The 17,798-nt window shown below is 39.5% G+C and overlaps 1 pseudogene across 1 annotated transcript in view; it reads left to right on the top strand.

The window, feature by feature from the left end:
- Nucleotides 1–9,547: 9,547 nt before the first annotated feature.
- LOC311085167 overlaps nucleotides 9,548–17,798 on the top strand; it is a 39,871-nt pseudogene continuing 31,620 nt past the window's right edge. Inside the window, exons 1-2 of the transcript XR_014609600.1 lie at nucleotides 9,548–9,807; nucleotides 17,524–17,702. The product of XR_014609600.1 is annotated as an uncharacterized misc_RNA (transcript). The remainder of the gene's footprint in view (nucleotides 9,808–17,523; nucleotides 17,703–17,798) is intronic.

Genomic DNA, 17,798 nt, shown 5'->3' on the forward strand with positions numbered 1-17,798 from the left:
GAGCCAGATATAGAGCATGGCGGGGAGAGAAGGGAAGAGGCCTCTCCAAGTATAACTTCCAAATGCACTGCGGTTTGTGGTGAGGCCAACAGCTCTCGTTCCTGTTCTAAGATCTGTCTTATAAAAGTGTATCCTGTGGGTCAACCAGATCGATCAATAAAAATCTATGCAGTTCTTGATGATCAGAGTAATAGGTCTCTTGCTCGGTCTGAGTTTTTCGACTTGTTCAATCTTGGGGGTGTAGAGTCTCCCTATACTCTGCGCACATGTGCTGGAGTTACAGAGATGTCAGGAAGAAGAGGGACTGGCTTCATCGCTCAATCACTGGATGGAAGTATTAGTGTTCCTCTTCCCACACTCATAGAGTGTAACTATATGCCAGAAGATAAGATGGAAATACCTACGCCTGAGGCTGCTAGACACCATCCTCACCTTCAGTCTATGGCTCATCTCATCCCTGAATTTGACAATGATGCACAGATTCTCCTTCTTCTCGGCCGTGATATCCTACAGGTCCATAAGGTGAGAGATCAGCGTAATGGACCAAATAATGCTCCTTATGCGCAAAGATTGGATCTTGGCTGGGTGATCATTGGAGATGTCTGTCTGGGTGCAGCACACAAGCCGATAGAACTTAGTGCTTACCGGACCAATATCCTGGAAAATGGCCGGCATTCCTATCTAAGTCCATGTCCGAACCATCTCATTTTAAAAGAGATATTTCCTGTTGGGACGAAAACAAAGCCACTTAGTTGGTCAAGTCAAAAAAGCTCTGACTTTGCTGACAGCCTACACCAGCATAATGATTATGATTCCTTAGGGGCAAAAATATTTGAAAGGACAGAGGATGACCACAAATTTTCTCTATCCATTGAGGACAAGCAGTTCATTGGATTGATGGAAAAGGAGATGTTCATAAATGATGGAAACAGTTGGGTGGCCCCCCTTCCTTTTCGTGTGCCAAGGCCTCGCCTACCTAACAATAGAGAACTTGCATTAATCCGCTTTACCAATCTCTGTCGAACTCTGGATAGAAAGCCTGAAATGAAGAGTCACTTTTTGGCTTTCATGCAAAAGATCTTTGAACAAGATCATGCTGAATTGGCACCTCCTCTGCAAGATGGAGAAGAATGCTGGTACCTTCCCAGTTTTGGAGTGTACCATCCACGTAAGCCTGGTCAGATACGGGTTGTGTTTGATTCTAGTGCCCCACACCTTGGTGTTTCCTTGAATGATGTGCTGTTGACTGGCCCAGACTTGAACAACAGCCTGCTAGGAGTATTAATGCGGTTTAGGTCTGAGGCAGTAGCCTTTACAGCAGATATTGAACAGATGTTCCATTGCTTTGTCGTCAGGGAGGACCATCGGAACTTTCTCAGATTCTTATGGTTCAAAGACAATGACCCAACTAAAGGTGTCTTGGAATACAGGATGAAAGTCCATGTATTCGGCAACCGGCCTTCTCCAGCAGTTGCAATTTATGGTCTACGCCAAGCAGCCACATATGGAGAAGATGAATTTGGAGAAGATGCGAGGCGATTTATACACAGGAACTTCTATGTTGATGATGGACTTAAATCACTGTCATCTGCAAATGCGGCCATCAATCTCTTGAAAGCTGCGCAAGGTATGCTTGCTATTTCAAATCTCAGACTCCATAAAATTGCATCTAGCTGTCCAGTCGTCATGCATGCCTTTCCACCAACTGACCATGCAAAGGAACTAGAAGATCTGGACCTTGACATTGACTCACCTCCACTACAACGCAGTCTTGGATTAAGCTGGAACCTGGTACATGACACATTCACATTTTGTGTGGCTGACAACGACAAACCGTTTACAAGAAGAGGAGTCCTCTCAACCATTAATAGCCTTTTTGATCCTCTTGGGTTTGTCGCTCCTATTACCATTCAAGGGAAGTTGTTGCTGAGGCAGCTCACCAGTTATGATGCTATTGATTGGGATGTTCCGCTCCCAGCTGAAAATGAGGCAGAGTGGTCAACTTGGAGAGATTCTCTACAAGAGCTGGCACAGTTTGAAACTCCTCGAGCCTACACTGCATTCTCTGTTTCCACCGCTCATCATACTGAGGTTCATGTCTTTTCAGATGCTTCTGTAAAAGCCATAGCAGCCGTAGCTTATCTAAAGGTTGTAGACAAAGATCAAAAATGCCATGTAGGTTTCATTATGGGGAAAGCTAAGTTAGCCCCCTTATCAGTCCATACTATTCCCAGGCTTGAACTTGGTGCCGCTGTCTTAGCAGTAGAACTTGCCGAATTGGTTATGAGTGAGTTGGATATTAAACCTAACAGTCTTCAGTTCTACACTGACAGTAAAGTGGTTCTTGGTTACATCTGCAACGAAACCAGAAGATTTTATGTCTACGTGAGCAACAGGGTGGAAAGGATTAGGAAATCATCACATCCTGAACAGTGGCATTATGTCCGAACTGAACAAAATCCTGCGGATGTTGCTACCAGATTGGTGACTCCAGCTCAACTCGCAGACACCATCTGGCTTACAGGTCCAGATTTCCTCTTATGTCTTGGGGAGACAGACACAACAGGGGAGATTAAGTATAACCTCATTGATCCAGAATCTGACAAAGAGGTCCGATGTCACACCACTGCAGTTATTGATCTCAAAAAAGGCCTCGGTTCACATCGCTTTGAAAGATTCTCTCGATGGCAATCCCTTATTAGAGGTATTGCCTCCTTGATTCATATTGTTCAGTCCTTTAAATCTGAGCGAGAGAGCAACACTCAAGGATGCAAGCATGCATATCATCTTGAGCCGCATATGCCCGATTTACTGGCTCGAGCAAAAGCAGTTGTAATTGGATGCATTCAAAGGGAAACATATCAGGTTGAGATTTCCTGTCTGGAGAGAGGAAGTCCTATACCAAAAAACAGTTCACTGAGGAAGCTTGATCCCACACTTGACAGCGATGGACTGCTGAGAATAGGTGGCAGACTTCACCATGCTCCAATTGAGATGGAAGAAAAACATCCTCTCATCGTTCCGGGTCGCAGCCATGTTGCTACTCTACTCATTAATCACTACCACGAGAGAGTTAAACATCAAGGCAGAATCTTCACAGAGGGTGCTGTGCGTACAGATGGCTTCTGGATCATGAGATCAAAGAAATGCATTTCCAGCCTTCTGTATAAGTGCGTCATTTGCAGGAAACTCCGTGGTAGGATGGCAGAACAAAAGATGGCGAATCTCCCACCTGATCGAGTTTGTACAGAACCCCCTTTTACCAATGTTGGTCTGGATGTATTCGGCCCCTGGAACATCTCCACTCGCCGTACACGAGGAGGTGCAGCAAATAGTAAAAGATGGGCAGTACTTTTTACATGCCTAAGTGTACGTTCTGTGCATATTGAGGTGATAGAATCATTGGATACATCAAGTTTCATCAATGCGTTACGCCGCTTCTTTGCAGTGCGTGGTCCTGCAAAGATGATCCGCTCTGACTGCGGTACAAACTTTAAAGGAGCCTGCAAGGAGTTGTTCTTTCTTCAAGACGATATAAACATTTCCAAGTATCTAAGTGAGGAGGGATGTATTTGGCTATTCAACTCACCCTACTCCTCACATATGGGAGGAGTGTGGGAAAGGATGATTGGGATTTCAAGACGGATTCTTGACTCAATGCTTTTACAGCTCAACCCCTCCCATCTCACTCATGAAGTACTGTCAACCTTAATGGCCGAGGTGTCCGCAATAATAAATGCAAGACCTCTTACACCAATGTCGAGTGATGCTCCTTTCCCTCTCACACCAGCAATGATATTGATGCAAAAGATCTGCACCCCTCTTCCTCCGCCAGGATCTTTTGAACATGCAGATCTGCATCGCCAACAATGGAGACGTGTCCAACACTTGGCAAATGTCTTTTGGGAGAGATGGAAGAAAGAATATCTCTCCATTCTTCAAAGTCGCAGCAAGTGGCAAGACACACATCCAAACATCAAGGAAGGAGACTTGGTGTTGCTTAAAGACTCTCTGGTTACACGAAATGACTGGCCTATGGCTCGCGTCATTAAAGCATATCTTGACGGTGATGGTAAAGTCAGGAAGCTTGAGTTAAAAGTCACAAAGGGTGGGACTGTTAGGACCTTTCTTAGGCCTATAACAGAAGTAGTGGTACTTATGTCTGTGTAAGTGTTTATCATGGACAGTGAATTTTCATATTTTCTGATGTCAGGATTCATTTAATACCTAATAATGCTATTGTATGCAATACCAGACGGGGAGTGTGATGTCACTGGTTTCATGTATGTGTAGAGTGTTTAGCACCACCTGTTGATTGTGTGGAGAAAGCAGACAGCTCACTTAATTTTTCCTGTTTTCCTATTGGTTGGGGTTGGTCACATGGTTGGTCTTAGGTGAGACCAGCCATTTTAGAAGTATGTTTGGCATGGCAAGAGGCTTTAGTTGGGCCTCTGGCCAATCTGCAGCATCTGCCTGAGTTGAGCCTTGAAGAAGCTATGTTTGTAAGTAGACCTGACATATTTAATGTTGTGAATGGTTAGGGCTGTATATTATGTCATGATTTATTGTATGATAAGATGTATAACTGCCGTCTGTTTTCACATGCAATATTTACCTCATGGTATTGAGTGTTTGTGACTGATATAACTGTAAACTGAAAGAAAGTTTTCTTGTGTTTTTAGTTTCACAAAGTAAGTGGAAAAGCACTGTAAAAACAAGTGATGAAGACAAACAAGTAAAAGAATTGAACTTTACTTCCACGTCCTTGTCATCTTTAATCATTGAGTGCCCAGTACACCTGTTTAGCTGTCTGTCACTTTGTGGAGAGTACGCACACAGTGGACAGAACATATTGTGTGCCAATGACTGAACAGGAGGATAGGAATGTGCAGTGCAGAGAAGGTAGCATGGTGCAACCGAGTCAACCATGGACTGTTTACGGCCAAATTGTGGGTATGCCGCAACGAGTTAAGAGACCACCAAAGTGGTTTGGTAACTGGACAAACTTAATTCCTGCTAATTCCTGCGTATTAACAGCTGCTAATTCCTTCCTTCAAAATGTCAATTTGGAAGAGAGATTCCATCCACTAATTGGACTCTGAGATTCAGAATTTGAATTGGATTAATGTTGCTTCCAAACAGGGACTGTGTGTACTGAACTTTTGTGTCATCCTTACCCTCCCCAAGCACCATGCTGCCGCACCCCCTGCCTTGATAAGTTTGATAAGTAAAAACACAAACCATTTGGTGAATTGCAGAATTACAGGAATGTATTGGCACAATTTCACCTGTAATAAGTCAGTCTGGTCACTAGGAACCTACCACAAGCTTTAGGACATGAAAAAAGTAGGCCTAATGTTTTTATAAAAAAACAAATTGTGTACTGTGCATATAGGGAGCTATTGGCACAATTTCACCTGTTGTAAGTCAGTCTGGTTAATAGGAACTACAACCTTTGAAACATGATAAAAGAAAAAAACTTTTATTAAATTACAGAAATGTCCTAAAAAAGAACAATTGTTTACTGTAATGAAGGGAGGTATTGGAAAAAAGCAGCTGTAGTAAGTCAGTCTATTACCAATACAATAAAGCTTTGGATTTGGAACAAGTCTGTTTTTGAATGTTAAAAGTAATTTTAATTAATACAAATTATACGTTTTAACAACTTGAAAGAATTGGCGGTCGACGTTCCCTTGGGGATCATGCGCTGGTTGTGCGTCAAAGCATTCTAGACGAGTATAAATATGCAGCTATAATGCACGTAGGTGATTTTGAATTCAAATAAAATGAATATTAATAAAAGAAATCAAGCCACAATGTCTCACTTTTTTAGAGATATTTATTCAAAAATATTAATTTCTCTGCTGTGGAAGGACTTAGCCTACTTCTTTTTTTACAGATAATTTCTCCAGCCTTTGAAAAAAAATCCTCTCACAAGGGACACTTGTTGCTGGCATGCAAAGATATTTTTTAGCTAGGACATACAAATGAGGAAAGATTACTGCTCTCTCTTTCCAGTAAGTTAGTGGGTCAGTTTATGCTTTAAGTTTATGCTCAGTGTGCAGAGAAAAATGTAATGGAATGTAGAACTACAACAAATAGGAAAACCAAAATGAATGGGTACTCATATGTAGACCTATAAAATGTATATTCACACAATATTATATTATATTATATTATATTATATTCACATTGAAGCTATTTTTAACATGATTGGCAGTTGTGATTGGGACATTAGGTTGTAGGGCATATGGCTATGGACTTTATAAACAGTGTCCCAAAAGTCACAATACACACATCTCACTTTATTTGGGGTTTCTAAATGGAAATGCTCCCACACCACAGATGTACGGCATCTCTTCTGGGGAGCTTCCATTTTATCTATCTATCCAAATCTATCTATCTATGTATCTATCTATATGAATCTATCTATGTATCTAGATATGTATCTATAATCTATCTATGTATCTATATATGTATCTATATATAATCTATCTATGTATCTATATATGTATCTATATATAATCTATGTATTTATATATAATCTATCTATATGTCTATCTATTAATCTAGCTGTCTATATATTATATGTATCTATTAATGTGTCACTATATGTATGCTCTGTCTGTCAGCCTATCAGTCAATGTGTTGTGTAAATTTAAATGTAAGGCTAAATAGCCTAGGCCTAACTAATCAAATCGCACTATGTCACTATATCAACAAAAATCCGCTATCTCAAAATCAAACTCCTCTCACAAAAACCCACGAGGTCAATATGCGTTGATTTCACTTTTATACAGATGTGCGATTGTGTGGTCTGTTCCCGACCGTGTCAATCAGACGCTGATTCGGCAGACCACACCTGATGAAACACATGTGCTGAGTCCCAATTCGCATACTATCCGTCCTAAATAGTATGCGAAACTAGAATTAGTACGTCCCAAATCGTAGTATGTTGAAATGAGTATTCCCAAGATACCCGGATGGTCTACTATTTCCGGTTAGAATTCGAAGTGCAGATCAATGCACACTCTAACGGCTAATATTGCCCACAACCCATTGCGTGCGGGAGGGAGGAGCTTTGTGGTGATGGTGGTGATGTAAACCTGGCAGTCCGATGCAGCAGCGGAGATGCGCCCTCAGTTTTTAAGTGTAAGAATTCAAATGTTTAACCCTAATTAAAGCTATATTTAACCACACTGACTTATTTGTTGTAATACTGTGGCTGTACAAATGTTAACTTTATCAGTCCAACTAAAAGACACATGGTTACTACACTTTTACTATAGTAAAAGCATGGTTCATTTTCATCGGGGTATTTTTGAGTATTATACATAATGATGAAATTAAGTTTAAAATTTGTTAAACAATAGTTATAATATAAACTTTAAATATTTTAACTCAGAAAATAAGTAGCTTTCGTTACACACATTGCACACGATTGCACATGAACGTCAGAACCAGCCGCCTCACACACGACCTGCGTTTGGTTGATCTACGACGACGCCCTGCTTCACTCCTCAGTTTGGTAGAACACATTGTAAATGTATTGTGGAAAAAACGATGAGGATAAAAAGATGGGAATAGTAAATAAAATTATATTGGATATGAATGAATGAAATGTAAAATGTTTTGTTAACAGTCGCGGTGTGCGTAACTAGGCAACCACGTTCAAGTTCACGTTGCATGAGGTCATCGAAGTATGTCCCAGAACGTGCATACTCTTTTGCTACACACTCAAAAGTATGTACTTTTTCCTCACAAAAAAAGTGCATACTTTTAGGTCGTAGTATAAGTAGGCGAATTGGGACTCAGCATTAGTGAAACACTTCGAGGCTTCGTTTGGCCATAGTCACGTGACATGGGTGTTTTGAATCACGCTTCGGATCAGTAGGTGTGTTCGACATCGGCTGCGTCTGGATGCAACCGATCGGCGAGAGTAGCCGCGTGCGGGCGGGGAGGAGCTGCAAACGGAGACGTGAAGTCGGACACTTTCTGGTTCCCGTAGTGACCGCTCACGTGGTGTTTGCATACCACAGCTGAAGTGAAATAAATGCAATATTGCCAAATAATACACAGATGTTTCAAAGACATTTTCATTCAATACTTTATGTACTGCTTCATACAGCGTCTGTTTGAACAAGAATAAAGTTCAACATAATACTATCAATGAAGTGGAGTCTACGTTTTTTAAGCAGTTTTAATTTGATAAACATGAAACAATATAACATGACAACGGCATGAAAAGAGTGTTCACTGTCATACTAAACTGATTTGAGAGCTTTAGAGGAACTAAAGGTCTTCGAATAAACACGAAACACACGTGATCGTTGTCATGCGGTGAATCCGGCCAATCGTGGAACAGCTGTGTCATCATCAGCCCACGTGCAGCCCAGTGCAGCCGCTCTTGAGAAGCTGCTGGCTGAGTTCTCCGGCTACTCTCGAATTGCTCTCGTGGTACTTTGATGGCATACGTCACAGTCACGTGGCGTCGGCGCTGTATCAAGTCGGACAAAATTTCTAACCGGCATGCACTGCTTTAAGTCAGCCGCCGATCGGTCTGCGCAGAGCTGCATGAAGTCGAACAAGCCTAGTGTTTCGAAACATCTGCGCTTCGGGATCTCGCAAAGCTTCGGAACAACTGTTTCGCGTCAGCCATCCGTAGTTAAATGTTTTAGACTCAGTGGCATGGAAAACTAACTTTATCGCGCTCCGAGAGTCCTCGGAAGCATTTCCGTTGTGTTGCGGCTTTATTTCGTTGTGTTGTGGCTCATTTCCATTGTGTTGCGGCTTTATTTCGTTGTGTTGTAGATTTTCCGTTGTGTTGCGGCTTTATTTCGTTGTGTTGTACATTTTCCGTTGTGTTGTGAACTTATGTTTGCTTTTTAAATTTCGTTGTGTTATATTCTACTGGGGCACCATAGAGTAGCCTCAGTGAGAAAAAAAAAGAAAAATAAAAAATTACAGGAGTTGGATGTGTTGGTGCGTTCAAGTCATCTCGTATAGATCGTAATTACGAGTTGAACGCACTTGAACACCACCACAATGTCGTAAATACCAGTGGGGAGCTCGGGATTTTCTTTAAGCCCCGATCTGTACGAGTTGGGGGCGTGTCAGTGAGAAACATGGCGGAATCAATGGATGCAACGTCTGTAGTTGACGGTAAATTTTAATTGAGAGAAAATTGATAGTAAAATATATATCACAATACTTACAGGTATTTAGCAGTGACATTGTAAGGCTTTTTTATTTATAACAAAGTAAGTTTTCTGCACAAAATATGATATCATTGGCTTCATAAGTTAATTAAAAACATAAAAAGAAAAACACACCTGATGCGCATTCTTTGTTCTTCATTTTCTATAAGCAGAGTTAACAAACCTTGCTGTATTTTCGTGTAATCCATTAAAAGCCGCCATCTTGCTCCGACGAAACTGACTTGAACGCACCTCACGTCGTAAACACGACTTCCCAGGAGGACTTGAACGCACCATGTTTTTGTTGTAGTTCGCGCGGGAGGGAATTATGGGTGTTGTAGTCAGGAACACGCATGGTCGCGTGAAGCGCTGAATAGAGCGGAGATATATGTTCCTTATTTCCATTGTTATATTCAGTGAAAATGAACCGAGTATTTATGTTCACTGCAACATTGAAAGCCATGTGAATGCATGCCGAAGAGATCAATAAAGCAGCATACTCTGGACGCTTCGTCTAACTCATCATTTGCACGGACTTGAGTAGCCTAACTAGTGAACTGTTACGCACACACATACGGCTGCTGAGACGCAGAGCGTCGAATAGAAAAAGGTAACACTGCTATTTAACCATACATTATACTGTTTATTCATCATTGATATTTGTACAATTTATGTGTGTTAAGTGAAGTGGGATGCCAAAACCAGTTTAGAACCAACACTCTATACTCGAGTGTATTAGCTGGGCTTGATATACATGCAACATTGAACTCTTGGTTGCTTCACATTCATAATTAGCTATAACCAGGGCAGGACTTAGGGTGGTGGGGGCCCCTGCGCTTGAGTCACTTTCGGGCCCTACCTTCTATACATTACTTTAAATAGAACAAAATGATACATACACAAGCTATGTATTAGAGCTACACAATTCTGGATAAACTGAGAATAAAAATAGAGATCACGATTCTGAACAAACAACTAAACAAAATAACATAATTTATGTTAATTACTGAAGTCTATTAAAAATGTTTAATTAATCTGAATTATAAAAAAAAAAACAAAAAAAAAAACTTGGGTTTGAATGAATGATTCAATTCCTCAATCAAATGCACTTGTTTCAATAGATGAATCAGCATTTTTGAACGAATCTCCTGAATGAACGATTCAATGACAAATGTTTTTTAAAAGTCATTTGTCGTCATCTGGTGGCATAACAATATAATCGATCCAATCGTTATTTGAAGTGCAAAGCTACTTTCAAAAGGTGACTGGTACCATAGACAGTGTTACATGTTAAAAAACGCAATAATTTATTTATATGACCACCGATTGAAGCTTGAAAAAGTTATTTTCCAATAAATAAATAATGATTAAAAAAGTTCAAAGTGATCATAAGTTTATTGCAATGCAGAAATGTCTTGGTCAGAATGAGAATAAAACACTTATTTACCTGGAAAACATATGTTTTGATCGTGGCATTTCTTTGAGATTTAGAATCCAGTATTCATATAGGCTAATTATTGTTTCTTTTATGAATTTAATAAAGAACTCTGTCTCGTATTCTGTCCAAACGATCCATGTAGGCTACTTTTGTGTCCATTCGTTTTTCCTTTTTTAACCCGTAATTGAAAAACGAAAAATGAACGGTTGTTGTCTTTTTAAAACGCAAAGTTGAACACCAACATTTTAATTTGAACTGGCTACACCAACTGCTGCGCAAAAAAAGTAAATATCGACGAATTTTCAGATTTTTGTTTATGACTTTTTGCCCCTTTATTAAACATTTAAAATATTCACAAATTAATATGGAAAACATGTCGATTTTGCTGGTTTTCAAAGGCCAAATTAGAACCTGGAATTGATGTTTTTCCCGCAGTGCTGAATGAGAAGAGCCATAATATTATTAATAAACTATTGCTTTGGCTAAAATCACATCTCCATCTCCGCTAAGCAGATGCGCTTTTAGAGAGAAATGCACATTTCATACGGATTAATCAGAAGGTATTAGCTTTCGATTCGAATTTGTTCGTTTTAAAGTGGACATTTCAAGCTTTAGCCTACATAGGCTATATTTTGTTTCAGTTCTCGCGCTCCAGTTTACGGAGATCATGAAAGTGCGTCTGATTGTTTTCTTTTATTTTACAAAAGCACAACGTTTTCTTGTTATTGTGAGTTTACACAAATAAAAGTAGTTGGGAATAATGTATTATTATTTTCTGTATGACCAGAAATGATAGAGTATTTTAAGTTGTTTCCACTGTTGATAGGAAAATGCAAGTGTTCGCGGCCGCGCCTCCGTGCCATGCAGTGCGCGCTCCACACTCAGCTTTGTTCCTTTCTTGCATAAAAGCGTCTTCTAAATATAGCCTATTAAATGTTATAATTAAATAATATAAAATTATTATTATTTGCGTAGCTATACATGGACCTCAAACACACCGCGTCTTCTAACTGTGGTGACTGTAAATGCGCAAAAACTGTTTCCATTGCAGTTTTGCGAAATATTCCTTTTTCGAATTGCCTGAAAAACCACCTAATGTGAGCGTAAAACCTCAAGATGACTGACATTTAATTTAGCTAATTAAATTACATTTTTTCATTGCAGGGCAGGGCCAGGTAACAATGCTAGACCAATCAACAAACTTTAAATGAAAAATTAAATGACTGACATATTATTGAAAAAATCAAACGTAAACGGGCGGGGCCCCCTATTGGGCGGGGCCCATGGGCTTGAGCCCAGTCAAGCCCGATGGTAAGTCCGGCCTTGGCTATAACGTTATGCAATTTATTATACTCTTACATTTGTTTTCAATTTCTCATCAAAGATTAATCCAAGATACTCTGTCTCTCGGGCAGATAATATAATAATTTGTTACATTTAATTTTTTTCTTTGTAAAACATATACAGTGAGGAAATAAGTATTTGAACACCCTGCTATTTTGCAAGTTCTCCCACTTAGAAATCATGGAGGGGTCTGAAATTGTCATCGTAGGTGCATGTCCACTGTGAGAGACATAATCTAAAAAAAAAATCCAGAAATCACAATGTATGATTTTTTAACTATTTATTTGTATGATACAGCTGCAAATAAGTATTTGAACACCTGAGAAAATCAATGTTAATATTTGGTACAGTAGCCTTTGTTTGCAATTACAGAGGTCAAACGTTTCCTGTAGTTTTTCACCAGGTTTGCACACACTGCAGGAGGGATTTTGGCCCACTCCTCCACACAGATCTTCTCTAGATCAGTCAGGTTTCTGGGCTGTCGCTGAGAAACACGGAGTTTGAGCTCCCTCCAAAGATTCTCTATTGGGTTTAGGTCTGGAGACTGGCTAGGCCATGCCAGAACCTTGATATGCTTCTTACAGAGCCACTCCTTGGTTATCCTGGCTGTGTGCTTCGGGTCATTGTCATGTTGGAAGACCCAGCCTCGACCCATCTTCAATGCTCTAACTGAGGGAAGGAGGTTGTTCCCCAAAATCTTGCAATACATGGCCCCGGTCATCCTCTCCTTAATACAGTGCAGTCACCCTGTCCCATGTGCAGAAAAACAACCCCAAAGCATGATGCTACCACCCCCATGCTTCACAGTAGGGATGGTGTTCTTGGGATGGTACTCATCATTCTTCTTCCTCCAAACACGTTTAGTGGAATTATGACCAAAAAGTTCTATTTTGGTCTCATCTGACCACATGACTTTATCCCATGACTCCTCTGGATCATCCAAATGGTCATTGGCAAACTTAAGACAGGCCTTAACATGTGCTGGTTTAAGCAGGGGAACCTTCCGTGCCATGCATGATTTCAAACCATGACGTCTTAGTGTATTACCAACAGTAACCTTGGAAATGGTGGTCCCAGCTCTTTTCAGGTCATTGACCAGCTCCTCCCGTGTAGTTCTGGGCTGATTTCTCACCTTTCTTATCATTGAGACCCCACGAGGTGAGATCTTGCATGGAGCCCCAGTCCGAGGGAGATTGACAGTCATGTTTAGCTTCTTCCATTTTCTAATGATTGCTCCAACAGTGGACCTTTTTTCACCAAGCTGCATGGCAATTTCCCCGTAGCCCTTTCCAGCCTTGTGGAGGTGTACAATTTTGTCTCTAGTGTCTTTGGACAGCTCTTTGGTCTTGGCCATGTTAGTAGTTGGATTCTTACTGATTGTATGGGGTGGACAGGTGTCTTTATGCAGCTAACGACCTCAAACAGGTGCATCTAATTTAGGATAATAAATGGAGTGGAGGTGGACATTTTAAAGGCAGACTAACAGGTCTTTGAGGGTCAGAATTCTAGCTGATAGACAGGTGTTCAAATACTTATTTGCAGCTGTATCATACAAATAAATAGTTAGAAAATCATATATTGTGATTTCTGGATTTTTTTTTTTAGATTATGTCTCTCACAGTGGACATGCACCTACGATGACAATTTCATGCTGCGTTCACACCAAACGCGAATCTGCGTCAAAATTCGCGCCTGCCGCGTCTAGTTATACGCGTGACCACTTTGTGTGCATTCGCGCGTCAAGAGTGAAATTGACGCGCGTAAAATCAAAAGTTTGAAGCGAAATTTACGCGCGTCAAAGGCGAAGTCAGGGGGCGAAAGTTTCTAAGCTGTTGGCGGCCATCTTTTTTAGATGTTTATCGAGCATTAGCAATAGCATTAATCGAGAGAGTCACCGCTCTTATATGATCTGAAGAGCAGAAACAGCTGCGTAGGGGACATCGTCGCTGTACTCGGGTCCACCAAAACCTCCGGAGGGTTTCAGGAGTTTCACAATTTGCTCCAGGAGGTAGGTTTGGTGGACCTAACGGTGAGGACGCTGACGAGGACAGCGTAGGCCGTATAAAGCCTCGGCCTCGAGTGGTCGCTGCCTGACGAGCCCGCGCTGTAAAGCCCGGCGCGAGGTTCACCCTCTCCCGCACCTAATCTGTCATTTATTTTTGTTTTGATAATAAATGGAGGCAGCCTCCAAAAGTGAAACCTGTCCTGTTATTTTTTTTGAAAAGTTTTTATACACTTAATTGTGTTTGGTGTCTTTACATTAGATTAATAAAGTTTCATATAGGCTAATCTAGAATAGATATGGAATAAATAGCATTCAATACAAATGAGTAGGCTATCTCTCATATTGAAATCGAGTTTTTATGTGAAAGATTTGCTTTGTTGTGCATTTTAGTCATATTACAAAATAATTTATTGAGGCCAAACATAAAATAACATTAAACTGTCAGTTCACCACGTGACAGCAGCAAGCAGGCAGGCTCCTGATTGGTTAACGCGGCGCGAATTGACGCAGAAGTTCAGATTTTTCAACTCGGGCGGCAGACGCGAATTCGCGTCAAACGCGTGATGCACAAAAAGCACAATTCGCGCTTAACGCGCCAGACGCTCAATTCGCGTCTAGTTCGCGCGAATGAGGCGAATTCGCGTCTACCGCGCCGCGCTAAACGCCTTCGCGCCGCAAGACCTCCAGACGCGCGTAAACGCGTCTTACCATTGACTTAACATTGAAATCACTCGCGCCAGACGCATATTCGCGTTTGGTGTGAACGCAGCATCAGACCCCTCCATGATTTCCAAGTGGGAGAACTTGCAAAATAGCAGGGTGTTCAAATACTTATTTTCCTCACTGTATATTGAGTCTTTGCAAGTGCCCATGTGGGAAGATTTTCACTCAATTATCTTAGTTCTCAGTCACAGAAAAAAAACAAAAAAAAAAACAATAATGGCTGAAACCACAGAAATTAGTTCATGTTCCAGCATTTACATTTATTCATATAGCAGACTTTTGTACTAAATACAATTTATATTGAAAACACAAACAATTTTAAGCGTGTTTTAAATGCCATTCCAAAAATGTTTCATTAAAAACACTTGTTTACTTGCCAGATGGATCATGTGAACTCCTATCCCTCCTCTTAGATGGTATTGACCTCATGACAATCCTCCACAACAAACTTGTTTGATCTTGTTTTAATTATATTAGCCTAATATAGAGCTATACCCTACATTTCTGTACCATAATTGTAGTTTATGATTTTGCAAGCTTATGATAAGCTAATTGCATAAAAGTTGTGAGCTTACCAGTAAGTTAGCTTTCCAGTGGCCCCTAGAGCAAACACATTTAAAATAATTAATGATATATATATTTGTCAAGTGAGTTTTTAAGACACCGGTTTAATTTTAAACAAAATGCCTGTATATCAAGTTGACATGAACTGTTCATCTTTCCTTTTCTTATGTGCACTCAGATATGTCTTGGTTGGAGACAAAGATAAATGTAATGTTGATTATGGGCAAAACCTTTATTCAGAAATCTAAATGTATGAAGACAAAAGCAAATTTCAAAAGAGATTTTATTTGTACTTTCCATGACTGCAGTGTATAAAAAATAAAAGGATTTCATATAATAAGAGACATTGGTGATTTATTAGAAGAGGAATGAAAAGACTCCATATACAATTTTTTTTGTATATTTTTGTACCTCCTGAACTAGGTGCTCTCGGACCGATAGCAAACGAACTCTGGGACAGTTCCCTTGAGGTGTGAAAGCAATCCGACCCAATGGACCAACAAACCAAATGGTATCATATTTCATAACGGTAAATGTACTATATAAATATCAGTAGTGTCTGATTTCACAGTTGAAAACCAAAAGAGCACCTCCTCATCTTAAAATGTTGTGTAATTGCGCTTCTCCTTGCGAGAATGCTGTCCTGAGGAAGCCTTGATTCTTGCTTTAGCTGCATTATAACATTCGTATAGTGTTTGTGTGTGTCTTGACACAAACCACAGCACTTTGAGATCCAGAGAGCCCTATTTTAACAATCTAAGCACAGGCTAGTCGGGCTGGGGCTCATAGAGAGCAAGTATGCATTTGTTTTGTGAAAAATTGTAAGAGTTTTGTGTTTACTGAAGATGTCTATAATGTGCACCACATTGACTCACTCTTCTGAAATAAGATTAGAAGTTTACAGTGCGTTCTATATTTACACAATCATAAAATATGCTTTAGTTACCCTACTTTACATTGTTAAAATGAAATTGAATACCCATTCCACATTTCATGTTACTTCTAAATATTTTATACTACGTCTATGAGAAATTAATGATCTAATTTATTTATTTGTAGTTATTGGAAAATCAAACTAAATTTATGGTCAAATGAATATCTTATCCCGCTGTTAGGGAAGGCTAGTTATTAATAAAAGAAGCAGAAAAGAAAATAACTACTGCAAAGATGGGTGTCATTTGTATTTGTTTTGATGTTGTTTTTTTGTATTATTGATGTTTTATTCGTCTCAGATTGTGGGAAACAATATAATGACTGTAGTGGCAAAAAATATATCATTAAATATTCATCACTGCGTAAGAGACATTTCTGAGTCAGGTTATCTTTTAAAGTATTTATTCTTGCAAGAAGGCCCAGTTGAAACACAGAAGTCAGCAGTACAGTCTGTGAAACAAGTGTGACAACGGGAGGAAGGGCAGAGGAGCCTTTATACTGCTTTCAAGGTTACCTGCCTTCAGGCTCCTATCTAAACAAGGAGAGGTTTCTCTACTAGTGATCTAATCCTGCTGAGTTTATTCTTACAAACTCACAAGTTCTAAATTGGGCGACCTCTGACCGTAAGGGTAAATTTTCCATTACATGACAAAGCAGTTTTTTAGTAGTTCAGCATATCCTGACTCAAATAAAGTCAGATCTCTGCTGTTGATCTGTAAAGCTTGTTTCAGGAGTGTCACTATTAACAGCTGCTAAAAAGCCTCTATTTTGAATGTCTATAGTTTAATAGTTTTCAGCTCATTCATTATGCTGATGTCTTCAATCACCTGTAAACTGACACTTAAAGCTCATTTCACTGGTGTCAACAGACTGAGACAAACTGCATAATCACCACTTTTAAAATCTACAATTTATTTAGTTATAGTCTGTGATAAACCATGTTTTTTAAACGACTACAAACTAAAAACAATTAATAAAAATTAATCTAAATGTGTTATTTGTTGCTTATTAATCTGTAGATTCATTTCTGAATTAGTTTATCCTACTGTATTTTTATTCTTACATTTTCTTAATATTTGGATTCTTTTCATTCTGGTATTTATTCATGTTTTTCTACAGGTCTGTCATTTTATTCACTCGGCAGATAAAAATAAGATAACATAAAATGTTTAAAGTAGATACATTCACTGACAAAACAGAAAAAAACATAAAATATAAATTTGTTTAAAAAAATCAGTAACTGTACATTTTGATAGCTGAAAATACAATGTGTAAAATTGTGAAAAAAAAATTTGATGATTTATTTTTGATGTGGGCAGATCTGCTCCTCCTACCACACACTGATTCCCCTTCAGTGAAGCTCCTCCCACTGCAGTTCACCAGTAAATGCTGGATTATTCCCATCAGTCTACAAGTGAAGAAGATTTTGAGGACAGTGAGAACATGAGTGATCCAGAGTCCTGCGGGATAAAAGATGAAGATACTGAAGAACAAAGAGGTTGGTGTTTATTTTTGATTCTTTATTAATGATGCTGAAGATCATTAAGGTTATAAAACTTCAAGCAGTTCAACAGATTTTGTGGTTGTAGTAAAA

The sequence above is a fragment of the Abramis brama genome (genome assembly GCF_963993115.1).
Source record: "Abramis brama genome assembly, chromosome: 6".
In the NCBI taxonomy this organism is placed as follows: Eukaryota; Metazoa; Chordata; class Actinopteri; order Cypriniformes; family Leuciscidae; genus Abramis; species Abramis brama.